The following is a 27,348-nucleotide window of genomic DNA, read 5'->3' on the forward strand; positions in this document are numbered from 1 at the left end:
TCCTCCAGTAGCAGCGAGCCCGGAATTAACCGCAAGGGAGATACTCCTCCGGGACTAATCACGCGCAAGTTCTCTTGTCATTCGCCAAGATTGATTTTAGGATTCTGACGCGGAAAATAGTTCGTCGTCGCCCGAGGTAGCGCTGCGTAATTTAACCCTTTCGCGGTCTGCGGAAAGCCATTTTCCCAATTTCAGAGGGATAATATCTTATTTTACACATCGACGAATCATCTCTTTTATATAGTATTTCCCATATAGTTAGACATTTCGGAGAGCGCTTTATCATGATTTCATTGCATCTTAAATACTTAAATAAATAGATAATTTATAAAATTATTTTACTTTAAGGACTACTTTAATAAACTCAAATTAATTAAAGATACAAGATGTCATGAATGTGAAGAATAATTATAAATTGTCGGCACATTTCAACTTCAATGACTTTAATGATAACTAGAACGTCGAGATTTATATGCGACATTTTAGCGCATTTATGTTCGAGGTTCTGGCTTTCAAATTACATGGCCCCGGAATTGACAAGAATACGCGAGCATCCGGTGAAATACCGAGGTTATACGTGCGGCCCACGGTCCCATAGGAATTCGTCATCCTCCATGGAGTTTGTCCATCGAGCGGATGCCGCTGGATGAACGTTCCCCGCCAAATGCTCGGTTATTTGTGTGACAAACGAGAGACGTCAGGGTCGCGCCACCCCCGTCCGGCCGTCCCCGTCCAGTTTGTCCCCCTCGTTCTTCCCTCGCCTCCTCTTCCCCCGTCCCGCGTGCTGCACGTAGTTCGCGTTTAATCCATTGATTAATTCACTTCGTTACCGCGTCCTTTATGATTAGTTGGTCCTTTACTGCCATTTTCTCTCCTGTACATACGAGCTGGAACTAATGCGGTCAGCCTCTTTCTCCCGCGCGCGCAAGCTTTTCGCCCTCTTCTCAATATGATCCCGCTGTTCCGGACTAATCTTCCTGATACTTGCCATAAGAGTACCTGGCATGAGGACCGAGCTTGACAAATAGGATACTGATTAGAAAGGAAGGAAGGAAATTAGCAACATATATTTTTACTTAGACAATAAAAAGTTGTAGTATTCGTTTCATACAAAACTTATAATAAAATCTATTAAAATAACAATCAAATATATAATAATAATTTAGGCATTTTTCTAATAATATAAAGACATCTATGTAATATACAGTATATGTAATTTGTCGCGATGCAACGTTTATCACACCGTAACTTTGTAAGAATTGCAAGGAAGATAATTCTTCTCGAAGAAAGAATAAAGAAAGGACTATGATAAAATAATGGATTATTAAATCCTAATTCGCCATATTGAAGTGATTCGTAAACTCGGCGCAATCTGATGTTCTCACAAGCAATTTTTCTAACGGTCACGTTATATTCCGTTTTAGCTTCCATTTTACGAGCAGTTTTTTACGGCGTTAAAGAGATATTCGATTGTATATAGCCATATATAATTCGTTCTTTACGATTTTTTATGATTTGCATAGAATATTTGCAGATTAACTCCGTTTCGAGATTAGTCACAATTTTGTCTGTTCGACAAAATGCTTGGAAAACCGACCTTACTATTGATGGAAATTGTAGCGAAACGAGTGCAAGTACATCATTGGCCGATTACGACCTCGTTAGACTATGACTTGGTTTGCCTTGATGTCTTAAAGCCTCGCGAATCAGCGTTCGCAGGAATAATTTACCGAGGAGCGCTCTGAAAGCAGTTTGCTATGACCATATTCCGCAAAGTGCTGAACTATGAGAGAAGTTCACAAACGAACGGGCTGCCCGGCGACTGTGCCATCGCTCGGGAATCTTTACTATTATTTCGTAATTAAACGTAGCATTCCGCGCAAGTTTAGACAAAAATCCTTAAATTGTTTGTAACCGCGCCACTCTAGATATAGCGGTAAGCGAGGTCTGAGCGTAACGCCGTCGCACGAACTTGTTTAACGGGGCCAAAGAAACTGGGAGCGAACTTTCGCAGTTTTTACGCCACGGGGCTCAGTCCGACTTATCGAGCTTGAAGCGGAACAAAGTTCAAAGCTACGTTATCTCGGTGGGTATTGTTTTGAGCCCGTCCGCGACTGGTTCGTTCGCGAGTTCTAAATGCTCGTCGTCATCTTCGTGTGACTTTGTCCGATAATTTTGAAAACTTTGGGATTCCCTTAATGTCTGGCCTCTTGTCGATGTCATTTTCTTGCGTCTTCGACGATTGTGGAAACAATCATCGTTCTGTTTGCAATCAACTACTGTATTTTTATGACTCAGTGACAGGTCGACAGAAAATGTAATTGTGCTGAATGTTCGATATCGGGTAATATTAAGTCAAAGCTGTCAGAGCTATCAAGGAAAAATGTGGTACATTGCTTTTATATCGGAAAAACTTAGTTAAGTGCGCGATTATTTATGGCGAAATGGAGGCAATACGTAAGGAAGTATAATTACAATGTAAAGACTAGCACAAGATTTGAAAAGTTTGTTTTTTTCTTAATTTCCTTTTCAGTAGCATTCAAGTACAAAATGTGCTAATACATTTAGTAATACTTTTAATATTATAGAAATGAATATTATTTTTATAGCAGATTTTTGTGAGACATCTTGAATTCTTTCATACGATTCAAATTTACCTTGCAAAAATCGTCCCTGCTTCTCTTTTTCACTTCACTAGTCCAATATCTATAGTAAATCAGTAATATGACGCACGGGCTGCTTCGTAACCGAAAACAAGATAAATCACAGCCTCTTTCGGATATTTTTATATGCCACGAACAGATCAATATCGATAACTGCGCCGGCATCAATCAATTTCGGGACCGTATTTCAGACTTGCATGATAATAACGCAACGGGAGAAACTTCCACTTCGCGGAGCGAAACCGTCGTGTAGTGACCACCCTTCTTTCCCCTGACGTGTTGCTATTTTCCAGCCGGGTCGCTCCTTTTTCTTTTTGCGGTATCCGTCGTGTGAGACACGCGGATGCATCCAGAAGGCGGACATCCCGCGGGACGTTCCACGTGATGCGAATACATATCGGTTGTTTACGTGCCGCGCTATTTTCGAAGCGATACGTCAATCCGATATTTGGGAAACTTTTGTATCCCGTCGCGCGTAGAGAGATGGAGAGAGAAAGAGAGAGAGTGAGAATAAGAGAGCACGGCTTTCGTGTTTGGTACAAAGGCAAAGAGATACCTCTTCGAGTTTCCGTCCTTCCTGCAAAAGGCGACCTTCTCTTCTCAAACGAAATCGATTCTGATGCGGAGCAAGCAGGAAGCACGAGCAATAAATCTCAATGGTCCGTGGAAGTATCTATTTCTTCTTCCCTCCGTGCGACTTTGACATCGGGGGTATCAGTCCAAGAGATGCAAATACGAAATGTAATTCTGGAACGATGCGACTACGCGTAATTTGACTGGTGAACTTAAGCGGACGAAGTCTTTGTACACTATGACTTGTATTCGGTTAATAGCTGAAAAGAAGAGCTAAAATACTCATTTGCGAAGGACATTTTGTTTTATAAATTCAGGTAATTTTGATTTCATAATCCTGAGCATACATCCGACAGACTATAATTCATAATTTACAACTGTAATATATATGTTTGGGATTAGGAAATTAAAGTGATTTTATAAAATAAAATGTTCTTTGTAAATGAGTTTTTTATAAATATAAGATATATGTAAAATCTATGCAACTGCTATCAATTGCACAAAGATTGTCATGATTATCAATTTAATGTAACAATAACAATAAAACAGCTAAATTATTATATCAAAATAATATATCATCGATAGCATTTTATGGTTTCTTATCGAATAAAGACAATATTTTTATTTTTTTGTTATATAATTACATTATTTTTGTACATTTTATATTATTTTATTTATCTCTTCGGAGATGCAAGTAAAGTAAACTATGTTTAAAAATTGATGCGGATAATAATACATCAACTCAGTTTTATATATAATATATTTGTACAGAAATATGCACATCGAAGAATTAATACATAACTTATTACTTTTGATATTTATAAAAATAAATCTATCTAAAGTATCTAAAAGTTATTTGTGGAAATTTCAATTATTCTGATGTTGATTATGGATATAGTCGGAAAAAATGTCGGCGATGAACCTGTCGCGGACCATCAACGGTACTATTAAGGAATCCCGAAAAATCCTGTGTCAGAGGACGCAGGAGGTAGATCGTTAAGCCGCGCTTTCGAGAGGATCCGCGCACATGAATAAGCCGTTATGCTGGCGCTAGTTTGATAAATCGTTTCATATGTGATAGAGAAGGATGTAGACGGTGGAAAGATACACGATGAATGAGAAGGATGGTGGCAGAATTCGGGAACGTGCGTGCGGTGACTATCGTCGGCTTAGCCGCGATAGAAGTATCTCTTTCTCTCTCGTTTTCCCTCTCTCTCTCCTCCTCTTCTCTCTCCTCTCGTCCATTTTCTCCTCTCTCGTCACCGTTATCCATGACGATGTGGGCTGGCTTTAATCGTTTCTCGTAAATGCCTGACGAGTTTATAATTTCCAAGTTTCTCCGACGTCCTGAATATCCCGCGAAAATTTCGATGCAAAGAGCTACTATGAAGATGGTAGACGTCAAATGGTTAAAAATCGCGACCACAGATTAATTAAAAAAAAAATTACGTGCCTGGGAAGAAAATATTTTTGAAAAATAATTATTCTTTGAAACTAAAATTAATATATTTTAATTTAAGTATGCTTAAGTATAATACCCAAGACAAATATATGACAAATATATGCAATTTAAAAAATGCTGTATATATAATCCTTTTATTCGAATTTAGAAAAAATATTCGAGTGAAGACACAAATCAGTAATGAGCAGAGAAACCGGGGTTCTAGGAAAAAGCAATGTCAACACGACTCGATGAACAAACATTTGTACTTTGTAGTTTAGCGCTCTTTTTGTCTACTCATTCATTCACTTAGTCTTCTTGCCAACGTACCAACTTTCACCTCCGATGCCTGCGCTATTTTATTTCCAAGTTTCTGATATCTTCTCCGATTCTTTCTTTATCGAGAATCCTTCTCTACATCTAACATACCAGAACAAGTATTGAGTCATTTTTAAAAATTTGTTTCGTTTACTCATATGTATATGTATGTTCAACAATATTTTGATTCTATTACGATCTAACTCAATTTATGTTTTACATACAAAAACAGCTATGTAACAGTTGACAATTTAAAGCGAATATTAGTATCATTTTATAAGATTACAATATATAATATTTTATTAATATGTATAAAACATATGCAAAAGTAATAGAGCATCTCGCATTTACTAGTGATTTTCTCAGAAAATTTACTGTAATAAAAATTGATTTTGATAGAAATATAAAAATTAAATAGCTAAGAAATTTTACCACCTCCTTCCATCTGCGTATATGATGAATTGTAGAGGAAGATCTGAAACTAAAGCAGTAAGTGAATTCGGGGGATTTTCACCCTGGCCATAAACTCACGTGTCTTTAGTCGAGTTGGTATAGCCGGCAGGATTTCGTTGGATTCTGCGCCATTATTCGGACCCTTACAAATTGCTCAGCCAATAAATTATCTATAAAACGGCCAGACCGTCCGCTGCGCGAGATAACGGCGTATCTTTGCAGTTGTTATCGATGGCGATCGCCCGATTTATTATTACGTGAGCGTGGACGGGGTTTAGCGATGGTACGGCCAAAAAGCTTGCCGCGCGTGTATGTTCTTCTCGTTCTGAACTATATCACGTACAGTATTGCCATTTTCCACGAGAATGCCTGCAATAGTCTCTCATGAGACATTCTGAGAAATATTGAAAAATTACCAGATACATTTTTTCTTTACAGACTAGCAAAGACATATAGTATTATCATTAAATTTTATTAAGTTTGATAAAAAAAACGTTTTTTAAGAATATTTTTCGGAACTTGCGATCTTTGTTGGAAATTATCTTATTAAAAATGTTTGCTTTCGGCAGCTCTTTTAGCGAAGTATAAAGAGCCTCTCTACTTTTTTTCCGATTATGCTAAAGTTAAGTCATTTAGAAACTTGAAACTGATGATTCCAAAATAATGTAAATGTTCTTCATTCATGTGCCTGTGTGCCCATCGTCGATCGTCGATTCTCCGTCGGAGATTGCGTACCAGTTAGCCGGAGAATAAACAATTCTCGACAGTTTCGTGTAACCGCGCGACGAAATGAGGACAGGAGGATTCCGGTCGTGTTCGACAGGAATTTATTAGCCGCGCGCGGTCGCGCGCAACGGATGATACATCGCGGTGCTTTATCGCTGTTCGGGAAATACTTTTGGGGGTGAGCGCGCGCGGTAATACCGCCCCTCGCCGAGCTCGTAAGGGCATCGAATGGGTTGAAACGTACGAGCGAGGAGACGAGACGAAGCCGGGGGACGATGGAGGTCCGCTAATGTTCCGATACGTATGTCCTTCGTGTTCTTCGTTTCGTGGCTGGTATGCAGCACGGTGACTCGGCGGAAGGAAGGTGTTCCGGACGAGTACGAAGGGCGGTGGCGGTCCCGATGGCGCGGGTGGAGGGCTCTGATTTACCGAGGCAATCGCTCTTTATTTCTCTCCAGGCGGCCCTCCCGTCCGCCCCACCTCGATAGATATCGTCTTGTAATAGGTTTCCGTTACCTGAATATATCCGCCCAGTGAAATTTATCAGATTGAATCGGTAGAATCTACGGGAAACAGGAGGCCTCAATGATACTTAACATCTTGCGTGTACACGTACTTTATTACGTGTCCCTATCGGTTATGCATGCAGTGTATAGTACTGTATAGATACAGTAAGACATGTAAACTGTAGCACTTATGTGTATAGAGATGCGAATACAATCGCTTCTCGAAAATATAATATTCGTACAAACGAATATATATTGTAGATACACACATTGGCGAATTATGTTTAATTACGAAGAGTATAGTATATAATTTCTATTGGAAAGTTTTATTATTTTAGCAATAACATGTAATATTAAATTGGACTATAATTCTAATAAAGTATATTGGCATATACTTTATTATCGCCTACTTTGTAATTCAATTATCTCGTAATGATCGATTAATCGTTCACGCAATCAGTCGTCGCGGAATTTTTAATTCAAATCTGTTCAAAACAATGTGCGTTTTACATAACATAATTACACATTATATTATAGAGAGTGGCAATATTATTCAACATTTGATAGTATTGAATCATTGGATCTATTTTTGCATATTTTTTATGTACAAAATTATGAAAGATTTTCAATAATTTTCTTTGTCATATTTATATGCAATCTATTTTCTTACAAGTAAAATTTTGACACAAATCAGCCAAAAAAGATCTTGGTTGATTTTTTCTTGAATCATGGTTTTTCTCAAGGTTTGCATGGAACGTAGTATATTTTTTAATTGTGTAGCAGAACATGATTTATAGACGAGACCTTATGAACATAATTAAAAAAATATTTTTAGGTTTTTACTTAGTTATATAGTAGATGATAGACTATATTCGACTTCGATTCCGCGTCGTCCGAGGGCAGCACGTTGCAGAATCCTGTATCCTTTGCTTTAATCCTGCTGAAATGACTGATCCGCACAATTATCAAGGTTTAGCAATCCTATGGATTTGCGTTTAATATATTTCGGATATACTTATACATTACATATACACTCATATATATCCATTTTTGCGAACAATAATGCAATAAACGTTTGCGGAAAAATGGCAGCAATATACAATCTAATTTAAGAATAATAAGAAGAATATGAACTAGATCTATATACGTGTTTGACAAAGAAACAGAATAGTGAAAGCTTATTTTTTATTTATAATCCTTTTAAAAAACTATTTTTTCTTTACTTTGAAACTCCTTGTATCCGGATTTAAGCCATTTATCGTCAGTACGAGACATAACTATACGTATATACATTCGTCGAAACGAAGCATATCTATACACTCTTGAATCTTTTTATTGTTATATAACATTAATATCTTGTCTTATTTTACAATATGACCAAAAAATCGTTATTTAATCAAAATAATATAATTTATAACGTTACATTTTTGCTATGACAGAGTGATTCTAGCTTATAGAGAGAAAGAAAGAGAGAGAGAGAGAGAGAGAGAGAGAGACAAGATTTCGCTACACAATTTATATCAGATACCAAGGATATTATCGCTCGGATACAGCTACGATCAATGTTCCAATCGCTGGAATGGCAGGAAAAGCGGAGCGAGACGAAAAGAGTAGTAGAAAAGAGGAAGGACGAGATTCGAGTTATCGCCCGCGAATAGATTTATGGACTCTTCCGTGGCATCAAGAGGCAAAGTCCGTTTCCCCCGTCTCCTTTCTTTTTCCGTTCGCGGGGCAGCGCCCCGTTTCTTTCTTCCTGCACCCTGTCTGTTTGCCCGAGAGCACGGTCTCTTCTCTCACGGGCTCTCTCGATGCAGCCCAGATGCGGCCGCAGCTGCCATTGTTCCGGCGATCGTTATCCGAGCTCGCGGCTCCGAGCAAAAGTTACCACACTCTATCTGGAATCTCAATTAATGCCGCCGCCCTTATCGCGAGATCATCCCCTTATTATCGACGAGCCGCCCTCCGCCCCCGTTCTTACGCAGCTCTTGCGGAATTTATCGCTACCCCCTCCCCCCTTCTGCCATTCGCCGCCCCTCCGAGAGTGCTTGAGGAAGAAGCACGCACTTCTGGAAAACCGAAATCGGTGATCCCGATAACGAGAACGATTTATCGATCGTCCGACGTGCTCGTTAGTATCTTTCGACTGGTCAGCGAACTGGTATCGTCGTTCCTTCTAACAATAAGTATATCTATTCGTCTGAAGAGTCACTTTTTTTACGTATTGCGTCGACGATTCAAAAATTTTTAGAGAGAATTTTGTACGCAAATGTCGACTTACCTGCACTTACCGCGATCACCATAATTGCTTTTACTGATCAAACAGCGCCGGCATAATGAAACATAGCCGGCAGAAATTAAGATAATAATTATTCATCGGGACGCGAGTCTCTTATTTCATATTCCATGCAGCGAAAGGGATCATTAACTTTTTCGCTTTATGGCAATGAACAAAAAAAAAAAAAAAGAAATAATAAAATGCGATATGGAAAGGAGGCGAAATTTCTGCGGGAATTCGTTCCACGACAAAGCAAACGCGGCGTATTCGCGTCTGGAGGGCATCGAACACGCGCACAACCAGCGTTTCCCTGAATGAAACTAATAACTGAATAACTGACAAAAATCGCTGCCGGCTGTTCGGCTGCATTTTTTCGGGGCTGCGTTTTCGCGCTCACAATGACCAACAGCCCGGTTTCCGGCGCTCGTTGTAGCGATTTCCTGCTTTCAGCCCGGCCCCGACATATTGCATTCGTTAGCCCGCTAGTTAACCCCCTTCAGCGTTGCCGAAACTCGTCGGTCCGCGTTGAGCTGGTCAGTACTGAATATTTACTCGTCCTCGAAATATCACGCACATGGAAGGCTGCAAAAAAAAAATAGCCGTTGATTCAATATAGGCAGACTCCTGTTATATACAGAGTGTTTCGCAAATTTTACATTGAACTTCGGAAGATTATATCTATTGATTGTTTAGAATTTTTCTTCAGTGATATCATGCTGCTGTTATCATAATAATTTATGATTATTTTTGTGATTAAGTTATAAGCTGAAATTACGTTAATTATATCAATTTTACAAAAATTCTTTAATGTTGTTTAAATTTGTTAAAAGTCTGTGTGATTATATAATTGCGACGTGTACGAAGAAATTGTCAAAGTTGATTTTCCGAGATATCTTAGATGCTTTTACATCAAAGATACGCATGACAATCTGCTAAAAATGCAAAGTTTGCGTGTTCAACGAATATAGGTATGGTATAGGACAACGTTTTAATATCTGTGCACATTAACTTTGCTCGCTTTTACTAACAGCAAACGAGGCTCGTACCAAGTCGAGCGTCCATAAGCCTTGAAAGATAAATATCTCTCGCTATCATATTGCACAATTATATTTTCGCGTTACATATTCGTTGCACGCGGTACCTTCCGCGGACCGTGACGCAATCGTCAGCTGCACGTGGCCGGGAATGGCAAGTTTCTCACATTTTTCACTTCGCGCCTTCCAACGAGCACGCTCTCCGGTTCGCGAGAATTAAGTCGATGCAGCATGCTCGTAAAATTAGAAATAAGCCCTACCTTCGTTTTTCTTATCTTCATACACACACTACATTATATATCAAATAAATGTTTAGTGGATGCTCTGAATGTATGCTTGTCAAGTTAACAATGAAATAAGACTGTTAAAATTAGTCAAAAAATTCATAAAGGATTGCTTTGATTTGTACATATAACAATAATAATACTTAATTTCTTATTATTTTATCTATATTAGTAAGACCATTCTCTTACTTAAAAAATAAATAAATATGATTATGTTATTATATGCGTCTACGAAAGGAAACAAATTTAATAATCTGATAAGTGAATATTTATTGATATACATCATAGGTATTTACATTTTATTATCAGAATTTTGTAAACTCGAAAATTGATTGCGTTAGATAAAGGACAGTGTTACAATGTTTCTTTACGGTAAATCTTGATACGCGCGTGTGACGTGACCGATAAAACGAATAGCCGATGGTCTGCGAACGTTAATCTTGCGGTCAAGCTCATATAGCAAACAATGGATAATGGGAGATGGCAAATCGCCGTATGCGTGCGCGCTCTCCCCGTAACGCATCGTCGACCTTTCGGCGAAATTTATATTCTCGTCGGCAGATAAGGCACACTTGCGAGGCGATTCGCGGCGACCGCGATGTCGCAGCCGAACGGAACCAACCCCCGGTCTCCGACGTAACTCCACCCCGAACGTTACACGAAATGTTTGCTCTACGGTATCGCGACATTCTGCTGAGTCCCCGGAAAAGAGATGATCTTCTACTAATTTGTGCTTCCGTCCGCGCGTATGATATCGATCGATCGTCCGAACGTACGACTCTTACGCCTCTAATTCCGCCAATGTAGCGCTTTCTTATAAATAAAATGTTTCTTTACTTTTTTATATTCGAGAAGAAATGATCCAGAAGAAAACAGAGCAAATAAGTCACGTTTATATAATTATATTAACAGTATAACGTTGAGAAAGACAGCATATTTTTCATTTTAGTTTTTTTTTAGCTAATACGCTGAATTCGCATATAATAATTCCAACAAAATGCATAAAAAAGCGATACAATTTACTTTTATTTATATTCCTCTAAGTCTCTTTACTTTTAGAATTTGTATTAGATCTCCAGTATTTAATGTTGCATTTGTATGCTTAAGCTAATCGTATGAGAATTCGAAGGATTCACGTAGCCAATGGTCTTCGAAGTTTATCTATATCGCGAAGGGTTAATTGATCAAGTCCCTTCGTCGCGTCCATATCTCTGACGAAGGGCTGACGTCACCTCGTCCGCAGCCCTGGCGATCCTGATTAGCATTAACGATTCATAGACCTGGGACTAACTAGGGTCGTCCTACGACCTCTCGTCATCTTCACCGTCTCTCCTTCTCGTCTCCTCCTAGATCTTCTCCATCTCCCACTAGTTATCGCGCCTGCCAACAAGGAGGTTATCTTTCGAGTTCGACGATCGACTCGATTTGCATAATGTTTGCTCGTTACAAACTATTAGTCCGAGATGTCTCGGTCACGGTAATGCGACCGTTTACAAGAACGTCTTCTAATACCATTCGGTACAGTTTATTCCATCAGGCTAATATAATTTTAATGTAGTTACGAGCCTAATCATGTTTAATTACACAAATATCTAAGATTATTATTGCTGAACCGCAGATTATATCAGGTTTTCTATTTCTATTTCGAAAATATACCGTTATCTTATTTTTTAATGTGTTTTATATAACATATGGTATCCGATTAAGGCAATGAGAGCGAGCGACGAGAGAGGTACCGAATTCTTTGTCTCCGCGAGGGCAACATATCAAGCGATGCAATAGCGTGGTGCTTTTCGACGAAGGGCGTCGTTATTACGGAAGGCCGGGACTCGAGGTCTTTCGATGTCCTGCAACGGTCAGTCGGATCTCTAGGGAGGTCCTTCGAATTTTCCAGTCGACGGAGGGAAGCTTGTCGGCCAAGTTGCATATTACCATTTCTCGATTCGACGTGCGAGAGGTCGGTGCGTGCTCGCGTCTGTGCGTGCGTGCGTGTGAACACTCCTGTGTCACCGGGTACACTCGGTGTTAGTCCCTTTGGCATTAGACAAGGGTATCGGGGATGTTCGGGGGTGTTCGTTGTGATTGGTGTGGGTCGGACTGACCATTTGAATACACGGCACTGTAATCACGACCGTGCTACCTCTCTCTCTCTCTTTCTAACTCACTTTCTCGCGGGCTCTGTTCTCCACCCTGCCGGCCTGACACTCCTTGCCTATCGTACAGTCATCGCACTTTCTCATCCCCTTTCTCTCCCCCGCCTTCGTCCTGACAGGACGCGCGTGGCTGTCCGGGGAATACCTCCAGATTACTACCACCGGTGAGCGCGTCCTCCCATTCGTTTCCATCGTCGCCTGACCAGACCTCCTGGATGAGAACGGTATTGTGCCGAGTATCCAGATTGAAGTTAGGGAGGCGTATCGACGTGGGGATGTCCATTTCAGAAGCGATTTTCTTCCGTCTTTCGCGGAATTCACTCGTTGAACTGTTGGGTAAAATTCTACCACAGAATATTTTTACATCGGATAAAACAGAAACTAGAGCGACTATTTTATATTTAAGGAAATTGTCAATTAGCAATAAGATACATATCGAAGCTAATACTTAAGCATGAACTGTTTTGTAATTAAATTAGATAATTCAGTTTCAAATCTTGTTTTTCCGCGTATTTAACCGTACAGTATTTGCGAATTACAAATAAGAAAATAAAAATGCGTTTTTAAGAGGTTCCCCCGAATTTTTATTTATAAACAGCATTCAGATTCATAGACGACGAACGACGCGGGACCGCCCTTTTGTTACGTCGATAATCGAGTGTGCGTAGGACACTCTCTCGTGTGCCTTAGGAGAGAAATTATCCAGGAGACGTCTCGTCGGATTTCTCTCGTTACCGCCTCGTTCCGGACGTGAAAACGCTCGCGTAACCGGTTCCGCATTTGCATGTTCACCGCTCGGAGGCAGAGAGCGAGGTCGATGGGCTGGCTGGTGGCACGGATGCTGCGAACCAGCACTATCGCCATCGTCAAAAAGCATCTCACATCCATTTTAATGGATCCTTCTCGAAGATAAAGGAAGCGAGGAGAAGAGAGTGAGAGATAGGTACAGGGTGATGCAATTTATTGATATTCCGAGATCATCTTTGTTCGTTAAAAGCATATATAAATTTATTTATATTTTGAAGCAAGAGCGCTTAATGTGATTTGGAGCACACAAATCGTGAATTTAAAATATATATTGCATTCAATTTCTTTTGTCTTTTAGAATAACATTTGTTTTTATTTCTGTGTCGCGGAAAAGTAACATAGCAAGTGATGATTTTATGTCACGTAGTAAACCATTATATCATTATTATATAAAAGAAGAAATTATCTAAATTTACACAATGTGTATAGTTTATTAATGAACCTTAATATAAGAAAATAAATACAAATTGACGTTAAAAAGAGAGGAACGCAGGGGATACATAGACATATGACTAAACGCGCTGCACAACCACGTTTGCAACATAGTCGTCATGTTGCCGGACTACTTTGCCTAAACATTTGCTCGGCGCTTCACCTGCTAGAAGCCTAACCCTTCGCTATTTCATTAAATTAGGAGGAGCCTGTCTGGTCGGTTAGTTGGCTGGTTGGTTGGTTCGCCGCCGCGATCTCCGTCTCTCTCTATCTTTCTCTCAATTTCTCCTTTTCTCCCACGTTGGATTCGCGAAACCACTGGAAACTTTCGCTTTTACCGTCATTTTATAATTCATGATATCGTCCTGTCGCTCGGATGTAACGCGGGTCTCGTTTCGTACCGTCGGCGGCGAGTAAAGAGGGTCTCTTCGTTCGTCGCGCTTGTCGTTGACGGGCACTACTTGCACTCACCTTAAACGTTCGGACGAATCACGTGTTTTGTTATTAGGCGGCAATAATAGCAACAAAATCGTGGATCGACGACAATTCGAGCAGATTGTATATATTTTTTCGTATCATTTAACGTCGCGGCTTTGAAATTTAGATCAAACGAGATGTGAAAATGGAAAGTTTTTTAAAAAATACATTCTTAGGCCTCGATTATTTTTATTTCTTCTCCAATGTTATACCTATGATTTTTTAAATATTATATCTATTGTGAGAATTGTCAACTTTCTTGGTTTTTTATTTTCTAGCTATTTTATTTTATGTTTTTGTTTCGATAGTTCGATCTAAAAATATCTAAAATATTGATATTACTTTGCTTTAAAGATTGCAGCTTAATATTTCAGTTTGATGTTTTAGAAGTAAACCAAGAAATATTTTTATATTGATGTATTGATAAGTTTTATTTATTATTGCGCGAATTCAGATGATTTCACCACCAAAATCGGTTGACGTTAATTTTTGACTGGAAAATCCTTTGTAAGGTGTACCATGTTAGGCCGAGCATCTTACCGTTGCACGCTCAATATCTTAACGGGAATAAGTCCAAAGTTGTATCCCATTACGCCTAAGCATGCTGTCCCTGCCCCATCTTTGCCTCACTATAATACTCTATCGCGTTGCCTGCTCTATGCGACGTACCTTCAGCTTCTGTCTCTCTTTCTCACTCCTCCGCCATAAAGCGTCCCTTGGACCACCCCTTGATTATTCCCCATTGGCGTAGAAACTAATTAAAATGATACGTTCACTCTTTGTGTCGGTTAATTATATTGTTCATACGTTAAAATTAACTTTGAAATAATTAATAGCCGACGATGCAAACAAATTTTTCTATAAGAAATCTACTTTTGACGATCATATGTTTTATTAATTCTGGTACGCGATGCATAATAGTTTTTGGTAACTGTTCTATTTAATAAATATCATTTTTCCTTTGAGGTACGTACTATTTTAAGTTTTGAGACAATAATAACATTAACTTGATGCTTTAGAAGTATATCGCATTCATCGTCTTAAGACGACGGATGTTACGCCATTGGCGAAGGGTTGAGATCGACCGTCGGTGGGTGTCTCCTCTCTTTATCTCCTTGCACAGATTTTAATATAAATTATAATCTAATGTCGTTTCTTAATACCTTTTCACCCCCGACCGCCGTCGCCGCCACCACGGTTTCTCCGGACCCCAAAACGCCGAGGTCATTATTAGGGATTTCTCATTATGCGATCAATCATTCTCAGGGATCGCGAAGCTAATTTCTTGCGTCAATTAATATTGCGATAGCGGCCATCGACGGAGAAAACGTCGACGGCATTCCTTTTCTGCCTCCTCCGACCGCGTCGTTCCTCATTTTCGTATCATTTAACATTCAATGGAACGTCTTGCTTAACGTTGCAATTATGCTTACTCTTCGCGGATCGTCAAGAAACTGCCAAATAATTGCGAAGCGATATATCAACATGCTGCGTTTACTTTATAGGACATTTATTAATAATTAAGTGATATAATATCTATTGTAAATGCTAATTTAGGCTTTGGATTCCAACATGAAAATGAATAAATTTTAACAATTGTTTATAATTAGTTTAAGTAAATTAATAGATTTTATATAAAAATGATAATAGATTATATGAAATTTAATCTGAAAGAATGAATTGTGTTCGAATACAACTATTGCTGCAAGACAAAAACCATAATACATATATAAAAATGTATGACGTAGAAATTCATACTTTTATCCAATCTTTAAATAATTAGATACAAATGTTAGCTGATTAAATATATGACAGGTCAGATACGTAAGTCAGACCAAAGGAATGCACACGACTGACGTCGCCCTTGAGACAATAAAAATTGCAGGCGAGATCGCGTAGGTTGATCTCAGAAAGAGCCTCCCCGATGCCTCGAGGTGGTACGTAGAGCGAGAGTTACGATAGAGAGCAAACTGATGGATTTATGCCTCGGACCACGAGGCATCATCGTTTTCCCCCGATGGATATATGGGACTGTATACGCGCTTCTCCACACATTTCCTGCTCTCTCTCTCCCTCCCTCTCTCTCTCTCTCTCTCTCTCTCTCTCTGTCTATTTCTTCCCTCGCCAATATTTGCCCTCGTACGCAACGCCTTGGGTTCCGTATTTACGAACAAATACGCATATACAGATATATAAACGTGTCTTCCATGTTTGCCTTCTTATATCTGCCTGTATCTCACGCTGGCCGCCCCTAAAAGCTACCGTCGAACGCCCCCCGAAATCAGATCAGTAACCCCTTTAGCAAACTTCAACTTCGATGAGTCCGCTGTAAGACATCTTACTGTTGCAGTAACCACATCGTATTGCTGAAGTCAATAGTTTCATTCTTTTGACAATTGTAGTTTGGAAAATGATAATCGAACGTATGAAAATTAAGAAAATCCATTCTTGTCTAGTATAAACAATTATTAACAATCCAAATAATATAATAATCTATAGATATATAATAAGTATTAAATAAAATTTTTAGGTGATTTTTTACCTTTTGAGAATTATTATAGTTTTAATAAATATTTTATATATTTATTTATATATAGACAATAAATAACGAACGATCACAGATACTATTATACAGAAAACCAAGTTCAAGTTTTATAAATGCATTTGTTTATTGGATTTGTCAAATAGCGTTTTGAATATTGGATGTTAAAAAAGTGCAGCATATTTATTATTCATTTTCTAACAGCAAATTCTCTGATAGTACACCCTCGTGATCCCACTCTTGTGAGAAATGTTCGGAAAGTCCGGGAGCTGCGTCTCTGAGGAAAGGGGGATCTGAGAGGTGGTCGAGGGGGAGAGGGGTGACCGAACTTTGGACTTTGAACTTTGCCGCTCGAGTGACCTCGCGGCCGTTTTATTTCACTTTCGGCCATTAACATACTTCGCTCCGGGATTTTTCCTACTTCTGCGCGCGCGAAGTACTGGTGCTTGCATAATTATCGTTTCACCGTCTTGCGGTTTTCTTTCTTATAGCAATTGAGTGAAAAGTAAAAACATGGTTTCAAATTTTCCTCTTCTTGAAGATGAAGCACTTTGTAATTATTTCTGTTGATATATAAGTTTATTCGAGAAGCAGATACTGTGCCGTTCGTGTACATAACGAGAAAAATTGATACCCATTTGGATCGTTACATAGATTTATCCTCAAATGACAGGTTACTGGCAACAATTATACATGTCAGGCAAGTACTTGTCTCATACTTTCGACTTGGAGCGGATCTCTTCTGGAAAGCCGTTGTTTCGTTTCGTTGTCGTCTACAATTCCGAGAGTACCGTCGTTTATTGTTCGCGATAGCTCGGAAACAGCGGTGGGGCACAAAAAGACGAAGCGAGAATCGGCGGTACCCCGAAGAAGAGAGGACGGCGCGGCGGTCACGCGCGCGACGGAGAGAAAGAGCAAAAAGAGAAGGCAGCCAGCGCGGCGAGTAGGAAAGCTCTCTTTCGCCATGGACACGACGGGGAAGAGGGCTTTTTCCTCCTGGCCGAGGATCCATGTATGGACCCCACGACCACCTACGAGACGACGCCGGCGTCGTCCTTCTCGCCGACAAAAAGTAACACGAAAGTAAGCCTATCGTGGGAGGCGTGGAACGCGGAGCTTTTCCCTGTGTATCTCGATGAGTTCCCGACGAGCTCTCGTGGGAGTGGGGGCCACGCTTGCGCGGACGCTTCCGGCGAGGAGGGACGATGAGAGACGGAGGAAGCGAAAGAGGGACGGAAAAGCTCTCTGGGATTTCGAGGGTAGGACACGCGCGCGCGGGGAGGGATGAGAACGTCGCCGGGGTAGGACGTTCCAGCACTCCTCTTCGAGGCTCGCGGATGTGAGGATGTCTCTTGCGATCGCTGGTTTTTTTAAATATGTTTTTCAGAGATTATTAATATAGCTATGCGAAAATCACGCGCATCAATTTGTACATCAATTCGCCTCGAATACTGAGCTTTCGCTTTTTAATATTGTGCAATACCCTTACAGAATTTAGCAGTTCAATTCATATACACAATACATTATGTGTGAACAATCATAGTAACATAATTACATTTAACAATAATTTTATTTAATTTCCAAAATGATTTAAGCGGAAAAACTTCTTATTACCGGTAGCAATTAGTCATTTTATTTCACATTTATCTTTTAGATTTCTATACTAATGGCTTTGCTAATTTACGTCTCTAAAGAATTAATTACGAAGAAAGTTGTTGTATTCTAAACTGTTACTTTCCATTTCGTTTCGACTCGCTAGCTAGTGCAACTTCGAAAGTCGATAAACCCTGTTAGGCGACGATATCAACACGACCGTAAATGTGCTTATTAACGGGACACAATTGTACATTAAATCATTTAGGAAACTTCGACCGGAGTCGATCGTCTCGGTGCGTCAAAGTAAATATTACAATTGTTCATTAAAGCATCAAGGTACTGTACATTGGGTATGGATTATCCGTCGACATTATCATCACGCTTACTGTGGCGAATGATTTATGGAAATTGATTGCAATTAAACAAGTCGCTTGGGCGTTGCGCGAAATGAGGTGAGGAACAACGTAAGACATTGGAGGGGGGTGGGGGAAAGGAAATTAATGCGAATTTAAGGAATTTATCGATCAGCTTTGAGCAACGCATTCGTTCTTCATTCACGATTCTTTCCAAATACCACGACGAACAGCATTTTAATGAAATGGATGTTAACGCGGAGTCAAACTGTCATCATAATCTTATAAAGCGTGCGTTGTGCCTTTGGAATCTCTACATTGATAAATGAGCGTTTGCGAAAATCTTCACTTTAATTACGAAGCTCCGGATTTACTTGGAGGGATAAATAGAAAGGCAACACGCGTGTGCGATGACGGAAAATCATTTATTTATCCCGATAATATGCGTTACAGTTCAATTTCAGCGACTGTCATCGAGTTTTTTTCACTGGTGTAATCCATTTTTTTTAAATTATTTACATAAAACCTACATATGTCTGACAGGTGACAATCCTTAGTATCGATGCACATGTGTCCATGTATATTAATTTACGGTATACGTGCAAAACACGTGGCGAATATCGACAAACGTTATCGCGCGCAGTTCTAACGTTGATCTTTCACGTCTGGTAAGACAAGAGATATGAATGCATGAATGCATTGGAAGTGTCTTGGAACTAGAGCGACCAGTATCTTCCTGCAGGCGTAAAGGACGTAAAGGGAAGGAAGTGTCATATGTTCATATATACTGGACATTCGTTTTACCTCGCGGACACAGCGGGAATGACACGCGAAACGACATTAATTGTTTCAGCCGCCAAGGTATTATTTTCAGGATGGAAGACAGTTTTTATTTTCGTTCGTACAACCGCTCGTGCTCTATCTACCGTCACGTTTAAGGGCGTTTTGCCTTTAGCTCTGCTCGTTTCCCCGCATTATTCGGCGTGAATTTGAGAGTAAATTTTCGATTTGCTTCCCCCCGTCTCTCCGCATCTGGCCGACGTTCCGCGTCCACGGATAACTTTGGAAGGAAACTGGAAGGAGTAAAAGTTGCCGACGGTTGGCGGAAAGAAAGATAGAGAGGCGAAGCGAGAAGAACTACTTCATTGGTGGAACTTAATTCACTTAATAGATTCTAAATGGAGTAACTCCGATCTGGCAAGACTCGGCCGTTTCTTAAGCGTCGGAATAAAAAGTTCCTGTCCCGGTGAGAACGGAGACAGCCGACGCGCTTCAAAGACAGGCTACGGATCAGCAAAGTGAAAGTGATCAAGAGAAACAATGTGAAGGCACGTCAAAAAAATAATCGACACGATCATTATTGGTTGAATTCAACAGTGTGACTTTTTCGTTTAGTCTTTATGAGTATGGATATCTTCGTACATCATACTAATCGTGAATTATCGAGATTGTTTCGGAATATTGTTATAAGTAAATGGTTTAGCAAATGAAAAATCGATTAAACGAATTTTAAATTTTATCGGTTACGCGCCCGTCCATGAAACTCTTCGTCGAAACCACGCTTATCGCTGTATTCGACATTTATGTGAAATACCATTAACCACCGCTGTCCAACGTTCGGTAAAACAAGAAGAAATTGAGAAAAAAGAAAAAATGTGTTCTGCTTTCATGTGGACGCGCGAAATATGCTAAAAAATAAGGCGGCAATCCAGATTGAACGTCCGTTATATTACATACTTCGATAATTCCCGCTATCAGCAAACCTGTGAGGTTTGTCCGGCGTTTGCTTTTGATGCTTTTGAGCCCGCTGAAGTGGTGGCTCGTGGTATTGGTGCAGGTTCGAGGGAGCCACCCAAAGAGAAACGCATCGGTCTCCAGTAGCTAATTTATGACTTCGGAGGTGAATTTTGTGCAGGAAACACATCAAAGTTCAGTAGCGGTCAATGCAGTTCACGCGTATACGGTGAGAGAGAAGAGGATGGTATATCTGCGCGAGAGAAAGAGAGATGGGTTAAAAGATGAGGGAGAGGTAAAAGGGGGAGAGAGAGAGAAAGCAAGCAAGAGAGAGCGAGCGTGGAGCTTCACGGACGGTAAAGCAACCACGGGCCGCGCTCTAACTACGTTAAAAGTTTTAATATTAGTTTAGTCGACGGCCACGGTAGATTGAGACGTAATTCCAGGTAATACCACGGTTCTACGAGCTACTTCCAGCTAATACCGAACGAAACGCGTTCTACAAAGGACCCTCCAGCCCCCGCGCTCCTTAATCTGCATTAAACTCGACGTTCGGTAGCCCGCCGCCTATCCGTCGGCGGCGAACGAGCTGTCGTCCATATGATCGTACGGTATCTTTGGTTTTTGCGAGAAGCTGTCGACTTCTCCCCTCGGCCTCTCGGTCCGGTGCAACCCACGGTTCAGTCGTAGCGATTTCAATAACACCCTCCGACAGCGTTCTAGCTTTCAGCTAGATATTCCATCGCGTTATTACTTTATTACTTAAAACGAGAGGATGGATTTTGCTGATATGCTTCTCAGTATAAATATCAGTATTTCTCCTATGCTTAGAAGTGATTTCTGCAAACTGAGAGAGTTCCTAAATAAAGAATAAAAATTTATTTTTGATTATTTTGGTTTGAGAGATATCTCGGACTAGCATTTAGTGCGTAAAATTTGTAATTACATCGGTAATAATTATAAATAATTTATTAGGACGAAATGTAACAGCATCGTATTTTTACAGTTAGTAAGTTAACGTTGAAACTGATATGAAGGCTCGCATGCTGCGCAGCGTTTCGCTTTCTTTATTTTGCGAAATAAATTTGCCGGAAAAACGGTGTGTTAAGCCATGTGAAAACGGCTTGCTATTAACAGACGATCAGTTTCAGATGAAAGTTTTCTATTAGCGCTCGAATGTAATCGTGAAATTATAATGTCCTTCTGTGATTGTCCTATAAATACGTATAAAAATTTAAAAGTAAGAGATAATAATCAATATATCCGGTAAAATTCGTGTGCTATATGTAAGTTTCTAACAAACTAACTTTTTATATAATTTCTGTATATATCTTGAAAGTTAGCCTTACAGCTACTACTGTGATCACTGTTTAAGTAGTCAAGTGATTGTTCAATGTTATAATGAGGGGTAATTAAAATTACTTTTTTAAGCTATAGAAATTCTTAATTCGTCATTTTGGTTTCTCTTCAAAATTTATTTTTTGTAAATTAACAACATTCAATCTTAAATCGTAATGCTAAATAAATTTGCTATAATCGTACATATGAATATAAAATATACGTAACGTTATAAACAATACATTGATATATTCTGAATGAAACTATACGTATTGTCAAGGTTTCGTAATAATCTTTGATGTATCCTATAAGTTGCGTTATATTCTTTTTATTTAAATCCATGTTGCGCGTCTCCGTATTATCGCCGTCTAAAAATCTCGACGTACCCATCGTTACCAGGTAACTATGTGATTTCTCCTAAGATCGCACACCGGCTGCTGCAGTTTACGTGCACTTCGAGCAGAGGTTTACCCTCGTCGCTGGTAATTGAGCGAGGCGAAGGGTCACGCTTCCGAGCTCTCGTAATTTCTTGTCACACGACGGACGTTTCGGAGTGAAGCGCGGCAAGGCGCACAGGGCGTACGAGCGAGGGAATAGGAAAAAATGCACCTGCGACGGGTAATAATTTGTGCCGTCCAAGCTGCGGCGAGGGGCCCGAGGGGGAAGCGAGGGACGAAGGAGGTAGCAGGGGGACGGCGAGAGGGGGGGTGCTGAGGAGACGGGGGAAGAGGATGGAAAAGGAAATAACTCGGAGGTGGACCACGCGTTTTGCTTGGAAGCTCGTCTCCGTACTAGCAAAATCGTACTACGCCCTATCTTTCTTCCCCTCCGCGCCACCCCTCTCTCTTTCTCTCCTCCGGCTCTCTCCTCTCTTTCGTTCTCGGACGCGCTCCCTCTCCTTCGTATCTCCTCGTTCTCTCTGCACTCTCTCTCTCTCTCTCTCTCTCACACAGAGACGAGTCGATGCGTGAGTACGAACACAAGCGAGAAAAGTTTTACTCTCACCAACACTGATGCACGTTCAACGTCGCATATCCAACCTCGTCTTTCTCCCTCTCGCACTCTCGCTTTCGCTCTCCTCTCTCTGTTTCTCTTCTCACTCGCTTCTCTCCTCCTCTCCTCCTCTAATCTAACTCCTCGCAAACGCGCACACAACCGCGTATCGGCGCTGTTCAACGTCGGCGGTCTCCTCCTCACCAATACCAGGTTGAAATCCTCCTCCGGCTCCTTCCACCAACCCCTCTTTCTGCTTCCTCCTCCTCCTTCTCCTCTTCCTCTTCCACCGCTGTCCTCCTCTTGACGGTGGTGTTGTACGACCTCTCGGGGTTGCTCGTGGAAAATCGGCGCTCTTCGTCGACGTCGCGGCGCGGACGGTTCGGACGGGCCTCGTACGGCTGCCTAACGTCGATCACGGGTCTACGTCTCCTCTTTTGAGCTTCCTAGACGCGTCTTCCGGCATCGCGGTAAACAGAGAAGGGATCAAACGGTGCCCCGGAGTCGTACGAAAGATGGAATCTCTTGCGGTTCCAATCCAGCCGGCTCCCGATATCGCCGCGATCGTCGACTGAGAAGATTTCTCCCCCTCATCAACGCGAAAGTAAGTACCAAGAAATAAGGAATGAGAATCCTCCTCGAATTCCGTGCGCGATCTCATCTCCCGCGATTTTTAGCCGAACTTTCAAATCGACATTTCCAAAGAAATGTCGCTTGTTGCGAATCTTGTGAAAAGCTTTTATGTTTTCGTAAACATATGGCAAGTTGATAATAGGATAAAAAAATTATCGTCTGTGTATGCGCGTGTGTGTGGGGGGGAGGGGGGTGTGTGTGAAGAAAGAAAAGGGTGGTAACAAACTATAATTTTTCTTTCTTCTCAAAGAGTTTCTTTTTAAAGAGTAAATATTTGTTTAACACTTTGTTAACACGAAGATTGAATTTAATAACCATATTGTATTTTTTTACACGATATTTATAAACACAGGAACAGAAATTGTATTTTTAACAGTCTTCAACGTTAGTTGATTTATATGATACGATTTCGCGACGTAAGATAACATTATAAGCCACACTTTCTTAACTTTTTCACTGTATAATAACACAATCTCACGTGCGTCGTATTCGTCGAAAAAAAGTTTTTTTCTTCAATCGACTGTCGAACGTGGACCCGCATCTTTTCGTCTTAATTCGCGTTGCATCGCCGGCACGTTAGTGCCACAGAAGACGGCGCGATTTGACGGTCGCGGCGGCAAATTCGCAGGTAGGCTCGAGATGGTGTGCGAACGTGCACTTGGAATTTGGTTTTCGTCAAAGTTTCCAAGGTGAACTGGTTGTGCGCGCATCTGCGGGGGGTATACACCTTATAGGGGTGAAGGGGGGGACGGTGAAAGAGGATCGAGGACGACGGCGGAGGGGGTCTCGGTTGGGAACTTTGTTCTTGTTCTTGCGAGGAACTTCGGCCCACCTTCCTGCGATCCCCCTCATACCCCCCGTGCCCCCTCGCATCCCCCGTGCCATTGAACAAACTAGTCCGCTTCAACGATAGTTACTTCTTTCTTGTTACGCGGCTACCGAGTTTCGCGCCGACACGCCGCTTACGGAAGGTTGCGGTGAACTTGGTACCCTCGTTCGCCCCTTCTCTCTCACTCTCCATTTCGGCCACGAGGGATCACCGGGATTCGGGGTTAACGACAGTTCGCTTGTCCCCGTCGTCTTCCCAACGATGCAGTCAGCGAAGGCCAAGGTACCAGCGAATGCAGAGTTCACCGATACTGTGAAATCGGCGCTGTTCTTGGGCAATTATCGCGGAAACTCTTGTTAGAGATCTACATTAAGTTGAAGAGTAAACTGATAGTTTCTGTTCTCCAAGTGGTTGATGTTGGATATCTTTGATACCTTGCGCCTTCTCTCAAAGTCACAGTTGGTGTATGAACCCTGTGCTGCTTTCCCGTCATATAAAAAATATTTATCGTGGCGTTAAACATTGAAAGAAGATAGGATTTAATTCGATTTCTAATACTTTAATTTAAAATATTGTCTAAATTTTACTCAAACTTCAATGATTTTATTGTCAACTTATGTAAAGACTTCTCTGATGTATTTATTACTTATTTTAGCTAAGTATAGATTGTGACATAAAAATGAAGGAAAAGAATTTGTGTTGTGAAATTATTTTTTAAAAAGTCGCTTTGATGATTATCAATGGTACTTGATATTTTTTATGTTATCAAGATGTGATAGAAGCGCCTGATGCTGTGCAATGCTAGATCGAGAGAAATGTATTTACAAGAGCATTACAAGAGTATGTACATCAAGTATGTTCATTGTCAAACAACTACAGCATCGAAGAAAAACATTTGTTACGATGAGTAGTTTGTCGACGATGTGGCATAGTAAATTAGTTTTGATGATTAAATTAATTTTTAAGAATTCTTCAAGAGTATTACCCTCTCTCGTGAACAAAAGAAAGAGAGAGAGAAAGGGGGAGAAATCGGGTGCCAAACGGGAAGGGGGAGAGAACACGAGAGGAGAGAGAGAGAGAATGAGTGAGTTGGTAGGGGAATTGTTACCCGAAGTTTAAACTTGGTTGTCGACTGCCGTTAACAAGGTTTGCCATGGGGCTGGTTCAGTAGTGTCTAGGTCTCGGGGTGTGCCACATCTCGCGTCCGGAGACGCTCGTCTTCATCGTGTCTTGAAGCCGGTAAACGGTCAACCGCGGTTTTGTCATTTTTTCATCCTGTCGCTAAGGGCGATATTGTAACGAACGAACGATAGTAACAAGTCGTTCTTGGCATGGTCTCCAAGGCGTAACGGTGCCGATTCGCTGAGTGTTGCTGCATATAGTTGGCATTAGAGTGATTGCGATTAATTTCCAAAGAAAAGCGTGAGATCCTTCAGACGTAGCATTGGGATCTATCGATGGATCGTATTATGTATGTATTCATCATTATTTGCGTGTGTAGAAATATTTATTATAATATTAAACATTACATAAATACGTTGCTTATCGTGATGTTTTTGGACATTAGATTTTCGTCACTTTATTGAAAGAGTTACTTGCGAAAGTAATAGCCGACGGTCGCCGAACAATCTGCAAGAGATTGTTAATTCGGGATAATTTATTTAATTTGCGTATTTTCACGCTGGTATTTTATTTTCTCTGATTATTTTGTTTTCGCAATTTTATAAAAATTTGTGTTTTACATATCTTTATAGCTTTTCGACGTTAAAGTAAATCATTATCTATTATATATTAATATTGAAACTTCAGCCTGATATTTTAATATTTCGTAAACTTTTATCTAATACAAAAGCAAAATGTTTATAAGCGTTGCTGAATTGTTTGTTTTCCGACCAAGGGGGGAACAGTTATCGTTATGACGCATATTGCTCTGAACAATGTACTCATCTAAGGGCCGGCTAAGAAGAAGATTGCTAGATGGTGCGCAGGATTTAGAATTTGGGCGGAAGAGTCGCAGTATAGCGCGGCCACCGGTGGTTAAAACCACCCCGAGTTCGCTGATTATATCGATTTGAAGCCCCCCTAACGGAATTACGTCGAAAATTGCCCTAACCTCGCACAACCTTAAAGCCACGCGAGAAGGGGTGACGCCTTCGGCTTTTACCAATTGAAAACGCTGCGAGTTCTGCACTATTGATTAGTTTATACCATGACATGCTATAGATTTTAGTGAATTTTTCGTTTAATATACGGTAATCTATTAAAAGAGACGAGAGGATTAAGCATGTCAGGCTGAGCTTAGTAATCACAAAGTTATTATCGTCAATTCAGAGTTCTCTGCTTAATTAACTGAAAAAATAAGCAGCTATTTAACTGACAATCAATGTTACATATTTTACTTCTCTATTCTACATTTATATGATCGGGTAATGCAGGTTGGCGTGTGCATTACAACGTTCGCGCGAATGACATATATCATAAGCAACGTGTCACCGGCGTGATTAATTGCTTAACGTCAGCAAGCTGAACCACGTAGAGACGATGGCTTAATTAATGAATAATTAATTATACACATATTCGGGGCGGTAATTTCCCCGCAACTTATGCGGTCGATTATTTTAACTTTCTGTTTACTTCGTCCTTTATGACGACGATCGTGTAAAGCCATTTCAGCCATTTGCAGGATCGATGTAATGACGATAGGTAATTTTGAACGATACGTTATGTCGATGCCACCCCAGCGGAAAAGTAATTCACGTCGCAGCAGCTTTTTATCGCGAATGCGGGAACGATAACCAGTGCCGCCGGCATGGCGCTTGAACGCCACACGCTCAATCACTCGCGGTGAAACAATAAAGAGAGGAAACGCTCCATCGAGATGCAAATCGATGCAAACTTTTATACGAATCGTGGCCATCGGCCGCCTGTTTGACGGTGGACATTGTCCATCGTGTATTTTTTATACCACTGTAACCATTACATCAACGACCGGTCAGTTTATTGGTATTATCATGTTACCGATGCAAATGGCCATGTATAATGAATGTTCAACGGTTATATACGACATGAATTGCATCACTGTAAATATTTCAAAGTTAAAATTTTGGACATTTGCCGTTTCTAAAGGACATTAATAATCTATGTGCGGACATTATACAGAGAGAAAATTTGGAACAAGGGGAAAAATG

At 40.6% G+C, this 27,348-nt stretch overlaps 1 protein-coding gene across 5 annotated transcripts in view; it reads left to right on the forward strand.

Moving 5' to 3' along the window:
* Nucleotides 1–27,348, forward strand: part of LOC139769877 (uncharacterized) — a 288,097-nt gene that overhangs the window by 91,272 nt on the left and 169,477 nt on the right. Inside the window, exon 1 of one of the 5 annotated variants that reach the window (XM_071701359.1) lies at nt 23,048–23,302. The exons of the other annotated variants lie outside the window; for them this stretch is intronic. The gene's annotated coding sequence lies outside the window, so the exon portion shown is untranslated. Of the gene's footprint in view, nt 1–23,047; nt 23,303–27,348 lie in introns of those variants that run through there. 5 annotated transcript variants of the gene reach the window in all.

Source organism: Temnothorax nylanderi, unplaced genomic scaffold (genome assembly GCF_030848795.1).
Source record: "Temnothorax nylanderi isolate EJ_2023f unplaced genomic scaffold, tnyl_v1.0 TNYL_tig0025_pilon, whole genome shotgun sequence".
NCBI classification, from domain to species: domain Eukaryota; kingdom Metazoa; phylum Arthropoda; class Insecta; order Hymenoptera; family Formicidae; genus Temnothorax; species Temnothorax nylanderi.